Source organism: Eleutherodactylus coqui, chromosome 2 (assembly GCF_035609145.1).
Source record: "Eleutherodactylus coqui strain aEleCoq1 chromosome 2, aEleCoq1.hap1, whole genome shotgun sequence".
NCBI classification, from domain to species: domain Eukaryota; kingdom Metazoa; phylum Chordata; class Amphibia; order Anura; family Eleutherodactylidae; genus Eleutherodactylus; species Eleutherodactylus coqui.
This window is the reverse complement of record NC_089838.1, coordinates 317,169,969-317,192,623: the sequence shown is the minus strand read 5'-3', so window position 1 is coordinate 317,192,623 and position 22,655 is coordinate 317,169,969. Positions and strand designations below refer to the sequence as shown.

At 45.5% G+C, this 22,655-nt stretch overlaps 1 long non-coding RNA gene across 1 annotated transcript in view; it reads right to left on the bottom strand.

The window, feature by feature from the left end:
* LOC136612942 (uncharacterized) overlaps positions 1 to 22,655 on the bottom strand; it is a 103,366-nt gene that overhangs the window by 78,787 nt on the left and 1,924 nt on the right. Inside the window, exon 2 of the long non-coding RNA XR_010790428.1 lies at positions 13,462 to 13,555. This is a non-coding gene — a long non-coding RNA (uncharacterized lncRNA). The remainder of the gene's footprint in view (positions 1 to 13,461; positions 13,556 to 22,655) is intronic.

The window sequence follows — 22,655 nt, the reverse complement described above, 5'->3', positions numbered from 1 at the left end:
TTGTGACTTCAGCCTAATGTGGAGCTCTGCTGTATAAGGAAAGAGTTAAATCACAGTGCTATATGTATTGCTTGTGTTCATCTTGGATGTTTCCCCAGCCCTGCCCCCACACAGAAACTTCTTAAATAACACTGAAACTTCTTGAACAGGGACTGCCACGTACACTGACACCGCATGCTGAGAGGACAAAGTCCACACTACACTGGACTTGAGAGAAGGTGGAGAGGGAGGCGGGGGATTCTATATGACCCAGCGAATAAGAAAATGTATACGTTACTGATGTAATCTGTTGGACGCCCATAAAGGGCATGTATCATGTGTTTCAATAAAACTTAGGGCTCTGAGGATTATAACTCAGAGAGAGCTGGTTGAGATTCAAGGCTGATGACTTGTGTCCCATTGGTTACTTTCATTATGTGTGCACACTATACAATTAGGAAGCTACAGAATACCCTGAAACCTGCCGGAGGAAAATATGATCCAGATCAGTATATCGGCCGGGCGCGAAAACCCAGCCGACATACGGTCGTCTAAATAAGCCCTAAGGGCTCCTTCACACAGCTGATGAGATTTTCGTCCGCTCGCGTTGTGGCCGAAAATCGCATGAATGAGAGGCAGCCGCCACCAAGTCACGGCTGCATCTCCTGTTTTAATGCTTATTCAGATAGCTGGCCTGGGGCGTGCATACGCCGCAGCCCACAATACCGTCAGGCAGGGGGAGAACATTTAGCGCTGCTAAACTCCCTTCCCCTTCTTGATACATTCATTTTAATGGTTTTATTTGTGGCTTATCAACCTTAGGCATTTATGGTACACTTGATTGATTTGATACACATTTCCCCCTCCTCACTGTATTTCCCTGCAGTAAAGGCTCATGCCCACGGCCGTAATGGACTATGCCAACGGAGTAAGCCACGGCACCCCCCAAAACCCCATACTCACCACTCCGAATCTGCTGTACATGTCCCGCCTGGTGAGACGGCTGCATGCGCAGTACAGCGCGTGACACGCTGGATGACGCGGCCGGCGGTAGGCAGGGACGCGTATTCACGCAATACTTCCACTGTGCTACAGTGGAAGTATAGTGTGACGGCCGGCTTCCATTGATTACAATGAAAGTCGGCCGTGCGTATTCCTGCAGCAAATAGAGCATGCCGCATTTCCTTTCACGCTGCGGAATTCCGCAGCATGAACATTGAGCTGTTAGGTTCAATAGAACCTAATAACTGCGGGAGAACGCGGCAGAAATCGGTCTGTGGGCGTTAGCCCTAAGGAGATTGAATGAAGTTATGGCGGCTGCATTCATTTTCAATGCGGCTGCCAGAGTTAGCCGAGTACAAGCAGTCGCCTGCTTCTGTCAGCCCCACTGAAATGAATGAAGCTGTGGCCATCTATGCTATGAATAGGTGATAAAAGTGTATCTTGGTACAACACTTTAAGCAAGTCTTTTAAAACATTGAAAAAAAGAGATCCCTTCTTCCAATGTGCTGAAAAGTGATAGTAAGAGCTCATGCCCACCGATGTTTTTTCACTGCGTATTACGCATGTGTTGCACGGCCATATGATACATGGTGAATGGAGTCAATGGAGTTTCATTGATCCATGTGCATGTAGACACTGCGTGTCGATACGCAGGAGAAATAGATCGCAGCATGCTCTATTTCTCTACGTACCACGCAGCGTGAGCCCTATACATTAGTATAGGCAGCGTATGCTGTGCTGTCCATACACAATATATTGCGTATGGGTGGAATTTTCATACGCAACCCCGCTATGAAACAGATCGGGAATTTAAAAAAAAGTCACACTGCGTATGACCATGTGCGTGAGATATGCTGGCATGCGCAGTGCACTCACAGCCATACACTGTCTCTGCCGGGAAAGAGATCCGCTGTATTTTACAAATATGGCCATGAACATGAGGCCTAAGTACAAGCTGAAAAGTGACAGTAAGGTCTCATTCGCATCAGCCTTGGAGGATACATTAGGAAGCTGTCGCCAATTTCCACTACAAACAAGATTTCGTCCTGTAAAACGCTGTCCAAAAACCAAATGGATTCCATTGTAGTCAATGGGGTCCGTATAACACTGTTCGGTTCTTCCATAGCGTGCTGGAAGACCAGTGTGAAATTCCCAAATATAGGCAAAAGTGGAAAGAGCAGTGACAGAGCTCAGCTTCCCCTACATAGTATAAGGACCAGATGTGGTGTTTCTTATTATCACATGAGCGACAGTAGCTATAAGTTCATATTCTGCATGGATGTGAATACAATATTATCACCCTTTTATTAAATATCAATGACATTTACACTATTAAATCAGCTGCTGAACTTCATGGACAGGACTAGTTTCATAGCTACACGGCTGTTACTGTAGTGAACATCACACATGGCGACAACATATTATCTGCAATTATTGTGTGTTTATGTGGCGACGCCTAGATATACGGGCGCAGCGTGGCACCCTTCCCTTGGGTGTTAAAACAACCTGTTTTTCCAGTGTTTACTTAGAAGCTATAAATAAAACTAAACCTCCTGCTCCAAAAAATGCAGCAATAACGCACTCCTGTAAAACAACGCTGGAACTACGGTGAAGGAAAGCAATCATCGCTGCTGGCAGCAGTGCGGACCATGTCGGGTGGATGCTTCCAGTGGCTGTCAGACAGCTCCAGGCCTGCATTACTGCAGACACAACCGTAGTGTTGGTCTTTCTGCTTGGTTACTCTGGGCAACAACTCCAACTACTGTTGCAGAAATATATGTGCTCTAGAAATTCTGTCTAGATTTTTTCATAAAATCTGCAGGGACTTCCACAGTAGTAATCCTCACTATTTTTCTGCACTTTGGCCATCATCTCCCTGCTCCTAGGCAGAGGCCTGCTTGCTACCCAGCCAGTCTTTCCTGGTTTCCAGTTATGATGCCTCAACCAGTGTATCTTGTGATTGGCTGCAGCGGTCATGTATCTACATTACACGTCATCACAGGATGCACATACTATTGGGGGAGCAATATTACCCCAAAAATGAGTCCTCTGATTCTCTCATGTTTAGGACTCATTCACATGAGCATATGCAGAATTAGTTCCATGAATACCCAGCGTATTCTTAGACCAAAACACTGCGTATTCTGTGCATGTTGTGCTTTTTTATGAATGCGTGAACATTGCGTTTGTAACATGCGCGCAAAATAAAACGCAATAGGCTCCATTCATTTCCAGAGCAAATATGCTGTGAATACACATGTATCGGACATACTCACTGTGTATTTACACATTTCTACTCACTCTGTCTTTTTTTGACAGAGTGAATGCCCGACACTCGTCCCCGCACAGATTCGCTCCCGTGCTGCCACACAGGAGCAAGTATCGCTGGCTTGCTCAGCAGGGAGGCAGAGCAGCTGGAGGAGATATCACTCCTCGCTTCCCTGCCCCTCTCCATTCACTTAACACAGCGGCTGTTCAGTGCTGAACGGCTGCTGTTTATACTGAACAATCATCGTTCAGGATTTTAGGTCTGAAGTATGAACCCACTGTATGGTGCTACCATGACTTTACTTCTCTAAAGGCCCATTTAGACACAACGATTTATCGCTCAAAATTCGCTCAAAAGATAATCGTTGTGTGTAACTGCACTTACATCGTGCAGTTTTCGTTATCCTATCGCTCATCGTCGTCATCAGCGTGCTGAAAAACGACGATGAGCCTTATCAGGAATTCACAGAGGGATACAGCTGATACTATTGTTTCAGCTGTATCCCGCTCCCTGATAACAGGCTGGGCATGAAAAACAGAGCGGTCCAGCTCTGTTCTCCATACCCGGCATGGAGCGCTCGGCTGTATAACAGCCAGGTGCTCCATGCAGAAAACATCTAGATGCAGAAGACAAGCTGGGACACCCCACTTGTCTTCTGCATCCTCCGCTCCGAGCGCTCGGCTGTATAACAGCCGGGCGCTGGGAGCGGGGGAACAGCTGTATGCAGAAGACAAGCAGGGACACCCCGCTTGTCTTCTGTATCCTCCGCTGGCAGCGCAAGGTGATCGCTCATCTTGAGCTGTAAATGACACAACGATGATCGCTCAAAAGTCGCTTGAGCGACATCTTTTGAGTGATTATAATTGTGTCTAAATGGGCCTTAAAAGAGTGGACATACTACAGTACACCCTGGAGCACACCATGATTTTGTAAAAATAGGTGACACATGAAGGTACAGTATGGGCACTGCATGTTATTAACATATATATAAAGCCTAAATGCTAAGAAGTTACATGAAGTACTCCAACTACTGTGGAAGAAATGAAACCTACAACCTGGAGCATGCCTTTATTTTGTAAAGTAGGTAGGCCAGAATATAGCGTCTGTCTGTCCAGCTGGAGTACAAGTGTTGTACTGGCGCCTTGCACATGTATATATCCGGTTCATTCCCATATGACAGAGTATTTATTTTTACAAGTGGCAGACTTTACATAGTCCCTCACCCTCCCCCACATCTGTGCTGGGAGATCCCTTTCTCGTGAAATAACATGTGGGTGTGAGGAAGGAAGAGGAGCAGAGGCGGAAAGATTTGGTTCCGGCTGCAGCCGCCCACGCTGCTCTCTCTAACTAAACCTTTAAAAAAACTGAGGAAATACTTCACATTTTTAACAACCACAGCACTAGGATTCCTGTTTGATTTAATATTTCTCTAAAGGGTCCTTTTACGCTGGCCGATTTCTAGCTATAACAAGCAACAATATTAGCATGTCGATCATTATTTCCATTTACATGTAGCGATCATTCTAACTGTATGTGAATGTGCGATCGCTCCTCATATACAGTTTCATTGTTGCTGGCAGCACGTCCTCTGATTACACGGGGACATGTGTTTCTGACGAATGATGATTTTAATATTCATATAAAAGATGACAATGATCAGAAGCGCACATTCGTTCGGCAATGATCGGCCTATAAGTGGGCCTTAAAGGGGTTGTCCCGCGGCAGCAAGTGGGTCTATACACTTCTGTATGGCCATATTAATGCACTTTGTAATATACATCGTGCATTAATTATGAGCCATACAGAAGTTATTCACTTACCTGTTCGGTTGCTGGCGTCCTCGTCTCCATGGTGCCGTCTAATTTTCAGCGTCTAATCGCCAGATTAGCGCGCTTGCGCAGTCCGGGTCTTCTTCTTTTCTCAATGGGGCCGCTCGTGCCTGAGAGCGGCTCCTGGTAGCTCCGCCCCGTCACGTGCCGATTCCAGCCAATCAGGAGGCTGGAATCGGCAATGGACCGCACAGAAGCCCTGCGGTCCACCGAGGGAGAAGATCCCGGCGGCCATCTTCAACCGGTAAGTAAGAAGTCACCGGAGCGCGGGGATTCAGGTAAGCGCTGTGCGGATTTTTTTTTAGGTCCCTGCATCGGGTTTGTCTCGCGCCGAACGGGGGGGGCTGTTGAAAAAAAAAAAAAACCCGTTTCAGCGCGGGACAACCCCTTTAAGGCTCTATTCATAGCTGCGTTAGGAGCCTCTATCAGAGGAAAGGAATCTAACTTCTATGTCTCTTCTCTTTTGGATGTAATTTTTGCTTCTGTTTAAAAAATACACAAAAAAACCCTGCACAGTGTGAACAAGTGACAGCAATGTCTTCCACAAACAGTGCAGGCAGAGTGTCCCATGATAGGCACTGTTAGCAACGGACCGCCAATAAACAATACTGCCAGCAGTATCTCCACATGGTCACAGTTTTCAATGAGCTGTATGAAAACGCCACTCAGAAGAGTTTACTGTATATACATTAAATATACACACACAGTCAATTGAAACAACCTAAATGCATGCATATAGTAAAGCCACCCGACCAGCCACCGTCTCCAGTAAGGGAGTTCGGAGAATAGACAAGTATGCTCTTCTTACTTTACAGCTTTTCCCGGGTTCAGCAACTTCCGCATAGATTGCTATGGCCCTTATTGACTATAGAATAAACTACTTTACTTCTTCTTTAGTCACACAGGCAAGCACTATATCAGGCCAAGAGTTCCACGCAATGTCTTTCAATGTCCCACTGAAAACAATGGGCAAGGCGTTCGGTGGGAACACCAAAAGACAGAGCATGCTGTGATTTTTATCCTCGCAGCATCGCTATGAGAAAAAAAAAAAAACGCTCATGTGAATAAGAGTGAAGTTCATATTCATGCGAGTTTTGTGCGTCTCGCAATGCACAAAACTTGCGTGAAATTCTAGCCCGTGTGAATGTAGTCTCAGTCCATGTTTCTATAGTATTTAATTGCTTTATGGCTCTTATACAAAAATTTGAATTGAACAATGTTTTGTGCATTTCAGCAAGTTAAGGCAATCTCTACTACTATTTCTACATGACTATCATGTATTCAGCTGTTATATGAGACCACCGCTAGCGTGACACCTACATTTATAAGCAACTGCAATTAACAAGTTCTTGGTTCCGGTGTTCAGGAGATCATAATCACTGCTAAGCCGGCTGTTTCCTGACTTGCAATGACATAACACATGTGACCTGGAACAATCAACAGAAAATTTCTCTTCCTGAAATATGAAACTCAAACAAGCCGGAATAAAGTTTATGCAGTGATTCTAGTATGCAACCCAAACAGTTGTCAAATTTGCTCTTTGAACCGGCTTGTGTGCACTGAACATTATTCTTTATATATCAGTATTTCCTGACATGAGTCAGAAGAAAAGAGTTATTAATTATGTATAGAAACATGAAGAATTTAAAAAAGCTGTCAGAAAAAAACCTTTGTATGAAGAAGTCTAAGGCCTCATGTCCACGGGTAAAATCAGGCCCGCTACGGATTCTCCATGGAGAATCCGTAGCGGGTCCTTCCTGCCCCGCGGACATGAGCGCTGAAAATAAGAATAAACTTACCCGCAGTGGACCGGGCAGGTCTTCTCTTCTTCACGGCCGGATCTTCTTTCTTCGGCCGGCGGATGTACTCGGCACACCGGCAGCGTGCCACGCGCATGCGCAGGGCACATCCGCCGGACCGAAGAAAGAAGATCCGGCCGTGAAGAAGAGAAGACCTGCCCAGTCCTCTGCGGGTAAGTTATTCTTATTTTAGGAGCCTGCGGGAGCCTGCGGTGATCCGCTGCGTATTTAAAATCATATTTTGCCCGTGGACATGAGGCCTAAGGCCTCATGCACACCTGCGGAGTTTTGCTGTGGGATCCGGAGCGGATGTCCACGGAAACTCCCCTTCATAGCATGCAATGGAAAAATGATTTTTTATGCACACAATCGGAAAACAATTGACATTGTGGAAGGTTTGCGCGGATGCCGGCGAAAACAAAAGATACACAGGGTCTCCTACCGCAGTCAAGGCCGGACTCCGTGTGGGATTCTGCAGGCAGAATCCATACCTGCTGTATGAATTTGGCTTAACCCCTTAGTGACCAAGCCTGTTTGCGGCTTAAAGGGGGTTGTCCCGCGATAGGAGCGGCCCCTTCAGCGCAAGCGCGTCTAATCCAGGGAGAAGGCGGCTTTGGTCGGTGCCATGGAGAAGGGGACGCCAGCACCGGAGGGGGTAAGTGTATAACTTCTGTATGGCCAATATTTAATGCACGATGTATATTACAAAGTGCATTAATATGGCCATACAGAAGTGCTGAACCCCACTTGCTGCCGCGGGACAACCCCTTTAATGATCGGGCCAAATTTTGCAAATCTGACATGTGTCACTTTAACATGGAAAAACACCAGAAAGGTTTTACATATCCAAGTGATTCTGACATTGTTTTTTCGCCACATGTTGTACTTCATTTAGGCGGAAAAAATAGACCGATAGAATTTGTGTTTATTTATTAAAAGCGCCAAAATTGGGAAAATTTTGAAAAAATCGTCATTTTTTCACATTTCCAACTGCAATATCTCAAATATGTGCAAACATAATATAGAAATTTTTGCTAAGATATATATTTCCATCCGTTTACTTTATTTTGGGCGCACATTGGAAAAACTTTAGTTTTTTTTAACCATTTAGGAGACGTACAAATTTACATTACTTTTCAGCATTTTGAGAAACACTTTGTTTTCCTACACCAAGCCAACATTCGAAAGGCTCATAGGAGTCGGAATGATAGATACCCCCACAAGTGACCCCATTTTGAAAACTACATCCCTTAAGGTATTCACTGAGGGGTGTCATGAGTATTTCAACTACACAGTTTTTTTTCAGGAGTCAATGCAATTTAGAAGAGAAAAACTAAAATTTCATATTTTTGCAAATATGTCATTTTAAAGACAGGACTTTTTTCTATAGTACGCATGAAAATGAGGATTTGCACCCCAAAATGGATACCCCTGTTTGTCCCGTGCTCAGAGACATACCCATTGTGGCCCTAATCTTACGTCTGTATGCACAATGGGGCCCAAAATGAAAAGAGCAACCGGTGGCTTTCATAACAGAAATTTTGCTTGAAGGAGATTTAGGACCTATTGCACACTTGTAGAGCCCTTGAGTGACCAAAACGATGGAGAACCCCCACAAGTGACCCCATTTTGAAAAGTAGACCCCTTAACGAATTTATTTAGGGGTACGATGACTTTTTTGACTTCACAGTTTTTGAATGAATCTAAGCCAAGCAGAAAGAAAAAATTATTTTTATTTTTTTGGTAATTCTGTCATTTTAAAAGCAGTTTTTTTGTACAGCACTAGAGATGAGCGAGCGTACTCGGAAAAGCACTACGCGCTCGAGTAATTTGCTTTATCCGAGTATCGCTGTGCTCGTCCCTGAAGATTCGGGTGCCGGCACGGAGCGGGGAGCTGCAGGGGAGAGCGGGGAGGAACGGAGGTAAGATCTTTCTCTCCCTCTCTCCCGCCCGCTCTTCCCTGCTCCCCGCTGCGACTCACCTGTCAGCCGCAGCGGCACCCGAATCTTCAGGGACGAGCACAGCGATACTCGGATAAAGCACATTACTCGAGCGAGTACTGCTTTTCCGAGTACGCTCGCTCATCTCTATACAGCACATATATGAATGAAGACTTGCACCCCAAAATGGATACCCCTGTTTGTCCTCTGTTCAGAAACATACCCATTGCAGCCCCAATCTTCTTAGAGGGCGCATGGCTAGGCCTATAGTGGAGGGAACACCCATTTGATTTCAGGGCGCAACTGAATAAATTCCAGGCACCATTGCACACTAGTAGAGACAATAAACTGCCAAAATAATAAAACGCCCCTCACAAGTGACCCAATTTTGACATCAAGACCCCTTAGCTAATTTATCTAGGGGTGTTCTGAGCATTCTGACGCCACAGTTTTATTTTTTTTAATAATTATAATGCAAGTGAAATATACCCACACCCCCTTTTGGCGTTTCTTATATGTGAAATAAAATTAATAATGTAAAACGGTATGATAAATTTCAAAACAGGGGTAATTACAAAGGCCTGGGTGGGATGGACACATGGGGCAATAAAATCGCGTATCCCTCCTCCTCCCTTGCTTGGTGCAGACGCGACGCTTCTTGGGGGGGTATTTTTTGCCCGCAGTCTCAGGGATGGGATGCAGAAAATGGCGCTCTGTGAGCCTATGCACCTCCTCAGACTGTAATGCATCCTGAGGTGCGGCGGTCTCAAATAAAAGATGCTCTACAAGCTCCTCCTGAAACTGGAGGAAGCTCAGCGTGCCCCCGGATGATTTATAAATGATGTGCGCGTTATAGGTAGCGATCTGTATCAGGTAGATCGCTACCTTCTTATACCAAGCTCTCGTTTTACGAGATATGGCTGTAGAGTCTGGTCAGACAGATCGACGCCCCCCATAAATTTATTATATTCTGTGACGCAGACCGGTTTAGTTTTCTCTGCTGCAGCCCCCCTCTCCCTAACTGCAACGGAGGTGTCTGCGTGCACAGTGGACAGCATAAAAACGCCCTGTCACGCCATTTTACCGCAAGCAAGGGGTCATAGGCCAGTGCGTAAGACGCTCCTTTATCTACACACCTGGAAACCAGGGGTTGTGGGAACCCTACATCATTTTTGCGTACATTTCCGCAGGCCCCTGTACCAGCAGCGTGTAACGCTCTATAAAGGGGATGCTAGTATAAGCCTGGGTTCACACAGGGCACATTTGCCGCGGCAAATCCGCCCGCGGCTGCTAATCTCGGGATTAGCCAGCCATGTGGACGAGATTTCTCAGAAATCTCATCCACACGGGACGGCCAATCCGCTGCGGTAAGTGCAGCTAAAACCGCGGCTGCGGCCGCCGCAGCTGCGGTTTCAGAAGATGCAGCATGTCTATTTACTTTTTTTTTTGTTCATTTTCGTCGCGGCCGCGCTCTCCTCTATGGAGCGCCGACCGCAACGGTAAATTGTTTTGGGTGCTATAAATGTTTTTAAAGGCATCTCTTAGTAGCGATATAAGGGGCCTTAATTTGCCCAGTCTATCATACGCCACGTCACTTTTGGGGGGGATTTGGGCATTATTGGCGAAATGAAAAAAACGCATAATATTTTCATATCTGCGTCGGGGCATTATGGATGCAAATACGGGCGTCGCGTGAACGGCGCTCATGGACCAATAGGACCGTATTGATGACTTTTTTACAAGTCTTATTAGTAAAACAAGTCCCAAAAATTTTTTGGAGTCGGGGACGTCTATGGCAGTCCACATCGCTGAATAAACAGACGCGGGGTGTGCGGTCATGTATTGTCCAGCGTATGTATTAGTCTGCTGGACAATTAACTCTAGGACATCGTCGGTAATGAATAAATGAAAAAAATTAAACGGTGTAAAATTTGCAACGTCCAGATTGACGCCTGGAGCCGCTGTAAATTCTGGGATGTGGGGCTAAAATAAACTTGCGGAACTCCACGCAGTGGTGGGCGCCACATTACTTGGCCCCGCTGCCCCAACAACTTCCTCAACCTCCATAGCGCTAGAGGCAGAGTCGTCACTCTCAAAAATACCTCCTCTTCCAGTGGGTAGCATCGCTACCAGAACTTGAAGCGAAGAGCAGCGCGTACGCTTGCTCAGCGCTGTAGCGCCTACGATCCATTTTTCCCCAAAAAATTTTAGTGGAGGTAGACAAAAAAAAAATAGCCCCCCAAAAAACAGACAGGGATATAATGGGGTAATTGGGGTATGAGGGACGGAGATGGCGGGGTGATGACGGATAATAACTTTTTTTTGTTGTTTTTTGACTTTCTTTATGGCACACGATTTTTCACAGCTATCTCTCTCCTGCCACAAATCTCTCTCAGTGACTGGAGAGAGATACGCAGGACTAATCGTGTGCCATATTTACAAAACATATGACATGGATGGCTGTGATAGGTGTATCACAGCCACCCATGCCAGCAGGGACCAATCCCTGCTAGTTACTATGCCAAATGCCACTTTGGCTTTGGCTTCTACTGCGCATGCGCCGCCATTTATTTTCGGCGCATGCGCAGAACAGGGTGATACCCTGTACTTTTGGGGGGCTTTGGAGGACCTTAGGGGAGCATTTTCATCTCCCCTCATGGATCCGATCCATGAGGGGAGATGAAGCTCCAACTTTTTAAACTTTTTTCAAACCTTTTTGTGATCGCCGGTATCCAACAGATACTGGCGATCACGGGCCCGGGGACCGCTCACCGCAGTCCCCGGTGGCATCTCCCGGATACTGCACCAAACAATCAATGTGCTACAGATTGAAATTTTGCAGCAAATGTACATTCCACTGTGCAGATTCTGTTTGGAATTTTTGTGCAGAATGTGGACAAGATTTGTTACATTTCATCCGCATGGCTTCTACTGCAAATGCTACAGATTTTCCTTGCAGTGATTCAATTCAAATTGAAGGGTGAAATCTGCTGCAGATCTGCACCAAAATCCACAACAAATTAGCTACATGTAAATGCACAATAAGGCCTCATGTCCACGGGGAAAATGAGGCCCGTGCGGATTTCTGCTGCAGATTTCTGCTGCGGATGCATTATAATTGTCTTTTTTTTATGTGGGGGGATCAATAGAGATAGAGCTACTGCACACGTGATCTGCGTTAAAATGGAGCATACCGCTTTTTTTCCCACGCGTGAAATCCACAAATCGCTTAAAATACCATCCGCGGCTATTTATTTAACCGCGGATGGCCAATGCATTCCTATAGGATGCGGATTTGCTAAATATAATTTCCCCGTGGTCAAGAAAATTGTTTGAGATTTGTGCACTGCAAGACGCTCAAATCTCGCATTGATATGAACCCCATTCTTTTGAAAGGGGTCATACACACAAGTGAATTTTTCCCGCATTGCAGTGCGGGGGAAAAAATTGCGGCATGTCCTATCTTTGGCGTTCCCTCGGAACACATCGCCCAATATTTTTAATGGGGCCGGTAAAAGGTGCGTGAGACTGCGATGTTTCTCATCTAGCCTAACAGCGGCTTCACATGCGTTAGCACCACTTAAGAGCGCCATGAACATCGCGCTCTGCGCATTTTACTGTACTGTTTGCTCTGACAGGGACATTTCACATGGCGTGGGACAAACCCATGCCATGATTTAAAAGGATGTGTAGCCTAATTAGTTACAGATGTAATCTTTTCCCTCTCGGAAATTGCTCAGCGTAATGCACAGTTAAGTGGATTTTGGGTGTGCACCCCCAAAGATGCCCATGGGGCCTTAGATACACAAATGCACACTAAAATAGAGCATGCTGCGTCTTTTTGCTGTTATACAACGGTGCCATGTGCTGGCTAAAGCCAGTGTGTGTATGCACCAGAGAGGCTCCGACAGAGGAGTGGCTGGCAATAGACGGTAAGAATACCCTGTCGGTTGTCACTGTACAAACTTCAATCAGAATGTAGGAACACGGCAGACAGTGGATTGGAAAGGGTTAAATCAATGGGTTCTGTTTTCCTTGTATTGTGCATGCAGATTTTGTACACGCAAATACATCCATGTGAAGCAGCCTGAAGGGTATGTCGATTCACTGAGGATTTTACACAGCAGAAAATCCACACTTATTGGTGATTTTTATGCGGCTATCACCCCCTTCATTTGAAGAGGTGAAATCCCCTCTCTGAAAACATGCAGCATAAATTGACATGCTGCAGATTTAAAATGTGCACCACATGTACATCCTGCCGTGGATTTTTCTGCACTATGTGGACAAGGCTTTTTTTAGCCTTGTTCATGCTTGTATTGTAATTGCTGTGGATTTGCAGTGCTTCAATTCTCTACAGTGGTGTTGATGGTCTGGCTTCTGAAAATCCTAGGTGAACAGCACATATTGCAGGGGAAAGTAGCATCTGGCCATAATTTTCCCCCTGCAGCGGTCACTACAGGAGAAATATAGTATTACATTTTGGTGCTTCAAGTGAGTGTGAGAAAGAGTACAGGTATTTCAAAAGTTCACAAAATGTAGCACAAAAAAACTTTGCGCGAATAAAATAAACCTGAGGAGTCTGGTAATAAATGCTGTTATAAAAACTAATGAGCCTTAAATTATGGCCACATTTCTCTTACCTTTTTTTAAGTAGTGAGCTGTTCCTTCAGACTGTAACATTTTATAGGTTCACTAGCTGGATGCAGCATTATATAATCAATTCCCTGAGTTGTACTATTGAAAAAAGAAAGATAAAAACACATATTAATGTTACTGTCAGGGTGAGAGAGGGGGGGACCTAATCAACATCATTTTACCACCAATTTCTCACGGTAAGAGAGAGGGGCACCCAATCGATCCAACTCTATCACCAATCTGTCACGGATTAACTTCTCTGAGCGCTCTCACCGCTACGACCACTTGTCACGGCAGAGCCTCCATCAGGTATTATTGTATCTTGTAGCCACCAGGAAGCTAGGGGTTTGACAGGGCTTGCATGGAGGAATGTCCCTGTGACACCCCTAGCTCCCGATTGGCTGAATTCCTGAAGGTCCTTGTGAGCTGGATATGGTTTTCTCCAGCAGGTTTCGGGGTATTTTGTAGCTTCCAAATTGTCTAGTGTGCACACATCATCGACCAGATCAGACACAAATGCTGGTCTAAAACCGGGAGAGTCTCATATCCAAAATGGCTCTGGAGAGAAACACCCAGACAGCCCCTTTTATTGCAAGACATAAAATGGGCGTGCAACAGATTACATCAGTAACATATAGGATTCTCATTTGTCGGATCATATAGAATCTCCCGCCTCTCTGCCCACCCTCTACTAGTATGATGTAGCTTGTACTTTGTATTCTATGCAGGCAACCTTAAGCAATTTCTGTGTACGTGGCAACCCATTGTTTAACTAACTTCAGTGTGGGGGGGGGGGGTGGAAGAGGGCTAGGAAGACACTCAGTATTGGACAAGTATACATATAACACTATGACCTTTAACTCTTAGAGGCTGTTTGTGCAACTTTATGTACTCAGCTAACATTACACCACACATCTTTAACCTGCCATTGTCTAGCAAATACCATGATGAAATTGTGTGGCCATCAACCTCCACTAAGTTAAAAGTCATTACAATAGCATAATACATTTGGTTTATACAAATCAATAGACATTTTATACTAACTAATCATCATGTCTATCACACTTGCAGCGTCTGTAGTGATTTTTGCCTGGGCCGGAAGGTTAGGGGTTAGTTTTCCTGTTAGGCTTAGATTATTTTCTGTAAATGCTTCCATGTTACCATTTAGAGGTAATAATCTAAGCCTAAAAAGAAAACTAACCCCTAACCCTCCAAGCCAGGCAAAAATCACTACAGACGCTGCTGCTATCAGTGTCCCCGGAGCAGCCATCGCCCTTTCATCTCCTGCCACCCACAGCTGTGTATTGTGGCTTCTGACTGTCTGTCTTTGTGCTGTGACAGGGGAGCGCTGATGCAACAGAGCACTGCTTCAGGAGCTGGTCGGCTGATCACCTCCCTCCACACCAGGGAGAGTGACAGCGGGGCCGGTAAGGAGAGCGGAGGTGGGAGACTACAGCCGCCGGGGAGACTGACAGTGGGGCCAGTAAAGGGGAGATGGGAGGCCGGTGTCTGGTACTGCTCCCCTGCCTCTCTACCTTCAGCACCTGTCACCGCCACCGCTGCTGAGAGGCAGATGGGGAACTGAGTAGCTTCCCTGCCGAAGTATCTTCCCCGACGGCTGCCTGCACAACATTCCCAGTGACTGGCAGGACCTGTGAGGACAAGGAAGAGGAGGCAGCCACCAGCCAATCAGGGACAGGGGGTGTCACCGCCCTGTCAATCTTGTCTCCAACCCTATTTCCTGGATTTGTACCCAGCTTTCTCAGGCTTCTGCACGCGTGGACAACAAAACCTCAAATCACCCCCTGATCCGGTCTAACGCCTCCAGCACTCTACAAAACCCGCACACATTCGCTGCCACCACCAGCTTTTGTTTCCCAAGTAAACTGGAACCTAGACTAGGAATTATAAACACAATCTTTTGAGTTATGGTTCGTTTTAAAACGGACAAGGTCTGACTAATAAATTGCAGATTTATTCTAAAAAGGAGTAACAGAGCTAAATATAAATATATATATATATATACACACAAAAAGATGTTACAGTGGAGATAAGGTTTACAAGTATACACAACAGACAGTACTTAAAATAAAACAAGGAGAAAATAAAAGATACCAGATTTGGGATGTTCGGCCCAAGGCTCTGATTGTGTGGAGTCACTGGAAGCCAACGGCAAAGTCCATACCCTGTTACACACCTCCAAAGGTCTAATACTGGGGCTCCCTGACCCCCCCAGCTTTAACGTTTTCCAGAACACTCCTCCTCCCGCCCCCTCTGAGGTCATTCAGAGAGGGGTGGGGTAAATGCATACGTGCCTGTGAAAAACCATAATTCCCAATTTCGGTTATATCTCTGCAGGAGATCCTCCAATCGGGAATATATGCCCGGCATATTTCATGTCATGATTTTATCTATTCAGCTATATCAAATGTGACACAGAAACAAGCAGGTACGTGGATACACTGTTTAGGGGTGTTCTGGGGCTCGCACCTCAAGGAGTTTAGATGTGTTTTATTCAGCTGACCTACCTGATATCAGGCTATGACCTTCACATGGCCAATAATCCCTTTTAAGAGATTTTTCCCTAAATCAAATCCCAGAGCCAGAGCTAGGACAATTTCCTTAGACTTCATTAACAAGTAAATGGTCACACAATTGTGGCGTCCCCATGCTAATTCTAAATTAAACAGGAGCCAAGAGGGCAAGAAGAATAGAAAGGGCTTATTCACTCTTGTGTTGGGGAAAGCTGATCTGGTATAAGAGAGAGAGCTCCTTCCAGCCGTCTAACCACAGATTTCACAGTCGTTACTGACCGAGGCATTTAGGGGTTAAATGGCTAGAATCAGTGTTATCGCCATTTCTGGCTACTGCAGGCAGGTATCAACCGTATAACACAGCTGGCACCCAACACATGGATCAGCATTAAGTACTACAGAAGTCAATGGGAGTTCCTTAAACAGCTTACCCAAGCTGCATTTGGCTGTTTCTGGCCACCTCGTTTCTAGTAGTGTTCCTATCATGGCCATGTTTGGCCAGAGGGGAACATCCCATTACAGGGGTTATACCAAGTTTAAAGTTGTCTTAAAAACATTAACCAAATACAGAGTGAAATAGACTTTTGTGAAATCAGCCTTAGAGGTGCTTTCACAGGAGACGGAATATTCAGCATCAAAATCCACATTACTAATGTGGGGATTTTGATGTGGAATTGATAATAGCAGCGGTTTATCTTTCTGAGAACAAACGGATTGGGTGCTGAAATTCAGCCTCCACGATTCTTCTTTTCCTCAACATTATTTGTCAGGAAAAAGATTTGCTGTCTCCACTGTTATTGGTGGGTTCAGATGACTTAAGGCCCATTTAGACAACAATTATCGCTCAAAATTTGCTCAAAAACCATCTTTTAAGCTATAATCGTTGTGTCTAACTGCACTGACATTGTGCAGTTTTCGTTAAGGAATCGCTGATCGTTCTCTTTCAGCATGCTTAAAGAACGATCAGCCTTATCAGGAGTTCACAGCGGGATACAGTTGATTGTTTCAGCTGTATCCCACTCAGTGAACACAGGTGGGGTATGAAGAACACAGCGGTCCAGCTGTGTTCTGCATACTCTGGAAAGAGCGCACAGCTTTATACCAGCTGAGCGCTCCGTGAACACAGCCGAGGTATGAAGAACACAGCACTTCAGCTGTATAACAGCTGAGTGCTCCGAGAAGAGAACAGCTGGATGCAGAAGATGAGTGGCCCCGCTTGTCTTCTGTATACCCCGTTCGGAGCGCAAGGTGATCGCTCAAAACTGTCAATCAAACTGCCATAAATGCACACGATTATCGCTCAAAAGAAATTTTGAGCAATAATCATTGCGTCTAAACCAGGCTTAATAGGGAGATTTGGTTTAAGTAATTAGACACCCACCCCTCCAGTCGGGCGGGATTTGTAGCCGTAATACAGATGCTACAATATAACCATCAGAATGCAGCCTTAACCCTTTGCAGTCCAATTTTCAGGGTTTCCTAGGGGGCTTTATCTTTCTGTCATTATACTATGGCGCCATCTGCTGGCTAGAACCAGTACTGCGGTATGGGACATGCTGGAGAGGCCCCCGAAAACAGAGCGGCCAGTAATCTACAGTAAGAATACCCAGCTGAACGTCTTCCAACATCGGAGCTGTACAGCCTTCAATTAGAATGTCTTTAGACGTCAGACACTGGATTGGAAAGGGTTAACCCTTTCCAGTCCACTGTCTGACCTCTGAAGACAATATGATTTAAATCTGTACAGCTCCGACGTTGGAAGACGTCCGTCAGAGTTCTCTTTCTGTATATTGCCAGTCTCTCTGCTGTCAGAGTCTATCCAACGTGTCACCTCATGCAGTACTGGCTTTAGCCAGCATATAGCGCTGTTGTATAATGGCAGAAAAAGAGTAAGCCCCCTGGGAAAACCAGGATACAAAATTGGATTAGAAAGGGTTAAAGGGGTTGTGCCCTTGTGGATAGACCATAATACAGAGCTAATGTAAATGTATGTATCTATTTACATGGCCTTATTTTTTTACAGCCGTGTTTGAACCCCTTAAGGACCAGGCTGTTTTTTATCTTAAGGACCAGACACTTTTGGGGGATTTTACCCATGTCGTGGTTTTACTGCCCTATTTTTTTCCTCTACCTACCAAAATTATTTTTGCTGTGGTTTTTTTGCCGTAACATATAGGGCTATTTTTTAAATATCTTTTTCAGTTTCTAAGTGAAAAAAATTGTTTAAACATTTAGGGCTCATGTCCACGGGCAAAATAAGAATTAAAATCCGCAGCGGATTTTAACTCTTCTCCTGCCCGCGGATCCGCATCCCATAGGGATGCATTGACCACCCGCGGGGTAGATAAATACCCGCGGATCGTCAATAAAAGGGATTTTAAAAAAAATGGAGCATGAAAAAATCCGGACCATGCTCCATTTTCATGCGGGTCGCCGTCCGGATCCGCGGGAGACCTAAAATCTGATTTTACTCACACGCTCCGGTTCTTCTCTTCTCCGCGGCGCCATCTTCTCACAGTCGCGGCCGGATCATTTTGCTTCGGGCCGGCGCATGCGCGGGACACGTCACCGACATCATCCTGCACATCCGCCGAGCCGAAGAAAGAAGATCCGGCCGCGACGCAGAGAAGATGACGCCGCAGCGAAGAGAGGAAACGGAGCGGATGGGAGGTGAGTTTATTCTTATTTATTGTTATTTTCAGCGCTCATGTCCGCGGGGCAGGAGGGACCCGCTACGGATTCTCCATGGAGAATCCGGAGCGGGCCTGATTTTCCCCGTGGACATGAGGCCTTAGGCTGGGTTCACACAGGGTGGATTTGTCGAGATTAGCCAGCTATGTAGACGAGATTTGTCAAAAATCTCCTCCACACGGGGCGGACAGTCCATCGTGGTAGAGCCAGCATTAGTTGGCGCTGTAGTGTGGATTCCCAGGACGCAGCATGTGAATTTTTTTTTTTCGTTGCGGCCTCGCTCCTCTTTATGGGAGAGCTGACCACAACGAAAAAGCATGCGGCGAATCCGCTCCAAAACCCGCGGCTAAGTGCCGCAGGTGTTGAAGCTGCACTTATCCTGCAGCTTTTCACTGCGGCAAAACTGCGAGATTTCCGCAGTGAAACTATCCCGTGGAAACCCAGCATTATAGTTGTTTTTTTTTCCTTAAATTAGTGTATTTACACTAAAGTAAAGTATGGAAATTGGTTCATCATTTTGTTTCGGACATTTTGATATATAATATATAGTTTTGGATTACAGGGCGCATACAGTGATGGTTTTGGTTGGCGTCGGCTTTGGGTTATTTTATTTTTTATCTATATATTTTTTATTTTATTCTGTAATTTTTTTTAATTATTCCTGCAACTATTTTTTTTACCATCTATGTCACCCATGATGTCATATAAGACCACTGGGGGACATTCACATGGTCTTTTTTTTTATTACACTTTTCCCCTGTAGCTGGGGAATCCATGGGAGCCGCATCCATAGGAGCCCCAGTTACAGGGGAAACATCCCCCTGTAGTGACAATAGTCACTGGCAGAGCTGATCAGGGTCTGCTAGGACACTGCAGCTCTGCTGTAACAGCAGGCGCTAAGCAGTCACGTGATCGCCGGGTTGCATAGTGGAAATAACACTTCCACTTTTTTTAGTACATAGTGTTCATTGAGTGCTATGTAACCGGGAAAGGAGAAAGCAAAAAGGTTTAAAACCGGTTCTCCCTCCTCTGTGACCAACAGCTAAGAACCCGAGCTGGTCCTGCTTGATTACAGGAGCAGAGGCTTTAATCCTGTGCCGTAGTTCTGCTATTTGGGCGGGATTAAAGCCCGAGACCGCAAATTTACAACACTTTGTCCTTAAGTGGTTAAAAGTGCAGGATGAGCCTTTTTTGTCTGTTTTTGCATTCATTGGTATTCTTTCCTATTGGACAAATACGGATCCTTATTTCTACTGCAGACAATTATTATCGATGACGTATGTTTGTATTATAGACGTGTGATAATGCGATTGCGTGAAACTGGCCTAAGGATGCTTTCACACGATGCAGGAACTCTGCAGATTTTCCACAGTGGAAAATGTTTACTATTAAAGTGGATGGGATTAAAGCACATCCTGTTCTAAACAGAAGATTCCCCTGCGAGAGGTGTAAATCTGCAGCTTAATCTGTAACAAAAATTTTACAAAATTTCACTAAAAATTTTTGGAACTAAAGCAAATCCTGTTCACACGTAGAGAAAAAAAAACGCAACAAATTTTCTGCTGTAACTATACTGTGAGGCTAACTTCACATGAGCTAGCGCTATATCGGGCTGTGCATCACGGACCAATTTTTTCACTTGCCAACATGCATTTTCCTTCTGGATGAAAGGCGTTTTTCTCTCAAAACCACCTCCCATCACTTTGGGGAAGTTGTGATAGGCGCGGCAGAGGATTGCGGAGTTTTTCTCATGGTTTTCAATGGAAAACCTCGCATCACGTGCACCTAGAACATGGGGCGATGTTGACGTTGGCCCTATTGAAAATAATGGAAGATGCAATACAAGAGCACGTACAAAGACAGGACATGCCGCAATTTGTTTGCCTGTGTGAAGTTGGGCCTACTCTAACCTGCGGTTTTGCAGCAGAAATTCTCCATATTTCCGCAACGAGTGAATGCAAGTTTATGTGGTTAGAACATTAACGCGGCGCAATATGTAAAGGCGACCATTGGTTAACGGCACGATCCTTAGTTACTGGGAACTAAAAAGACCTTCATGGATCAAGAAAAGCAGGGAACAGGTAAGCGTATGTTCACATAACATATTTTGGCGCATATTACACACTAAAATAGGCTTGCACTACGTGTCTTGTTGATTTGTAATGGGAAATCGTGTTCCCTGCCTTAATAATGTGTTTTTTTCCCAACGTGAATTAAAAATGGGTATCATGTAAAAAAAAAAAAAAAAAAGAAATGCGCGTCGGTTTTTGCCAAAGATATTGAAGGCACTTTAAAAAAACATGTCAAATGCATGTCAACCGCAACTTAAAACAGTATGGTTTGTGTGCGTTATTACGGGCACGTTTACACGTACCGGAGAATCGTGCAGGTTTTTTGCAGCGGACAATCCATAAAAAAATCTGCCGCAAAACCGGAATGGAAAACACGTCAAAATCCACATCATTGGCGCGGATTTTGATGTGGATTCACAGCAAATTTCAAAGGGTCAAATCCGCTGCGCATCTGCATCAAAAACGTCAAAATCCATACAAATACTGTGGGTTTCGTGTTTTCCACCACGGTTTTGATGTGAAACATTCCCAGAGGCTACATTACCCTGGGCGAGCGAGATATGGGTCCAAAGACACCTGGCGCAATATCGGGCTCGTCAACGTGCGTTTTACCCGCAGATGTAAGGTGTTTTTCATTTAAAAACACCTCGCATCACTTCAGGGAAATTGCGAACCTCCAGCGCTGGTTTCACGCACGTCGGAGAATCGGTAAGTGTTACCTATTGATTTCATTGAGAAACAACCCATCGCACGGCATACAATATACAGACTGTCCCATTGAAAACAACGGGCGATGCGTTCCGAGGCGCACGAAAAAATAGGACATGCGGCAATTTTTTACCTCGAAAACATCGCTCATGTGTATGACTCCATTAAAAAGAATGGCGTTCATATTCGCGGTCGTGTGAATGTAGCCACAGGCGGATTTTGCCAGATTTTTTTAAGCCCCATCAAATATGTGATGTGAACATCCCCTTAGGCCGGGCCCACATGACAGTACGCATGAGTCACGCAGAATTTAACCGCCATGGAAACCAGTGATCACCACGTATGGCCGCCAGCAGACGGCCGGGTCGGATCCGGCTCGCAGGGGGACCCGACCCGAGCCCTTGCAGGGACCAGCGCGGCACTCACCTGCTCCTGCGGCTCTTTGATGTGCCGGCTGCCGGCCAGCCCGCGCATGCGCAGAGCAGAGCTGGAGCGCCGGGAGAGACATTTCTGTGCAGGTCTGAGCAAATAGAGCATGCCGCGATTAGTTATCCGCGTGTATTTTCAAATCGCGGCCGTCTGCATAGGATTGCGTTTTGCAATGCAATCCTATGCAGGCTTCCAGGGGCGGACATTCTGCGGGAGGTCCCGCCGCAGAATTTCCGCCCGTGTGCAGAGAGTCTATAGCAGAGATTTTGTATTGCGCATGACAGCGTATCTCACGCACGGTATTATGCGCAGTCTTCATGGTTTTTTTAACGTTTCATGCTGCTGCCTCGCAAGGGCGCGTATCACCGCCGCCTATTCGCAATGTAGTTGATTACGCGCCCATAGGGAGCAAACAGTCTCTCTCTAGCATAATATGCGACAAAATAGAACATGGTGCGTTCTTTTTTGCTCTTGCGTGATACGCAATGCATACGCGCAAATGTGAGCGAAACAGCGTAAGTCAATGTATTAGATTGCTCGCGAATTACCGCTTAATGCGCAATTCAAATGCATTGGTGTGAGCCCGCCCATAATGTAACACCAGGAGGCGGCCGTCCGCCCAACAAAATAAATAAAAATGTTTTTTTTTAAAAAACGCACGCTAATGCTATATAAAAACGAATTGGCCCTTTTTTCCCCCTCACATTTGGTGCCCTCTGTAAAAAGGAGGGCCACTAGCTCACCTCGCACGCACTGCGCCATTGT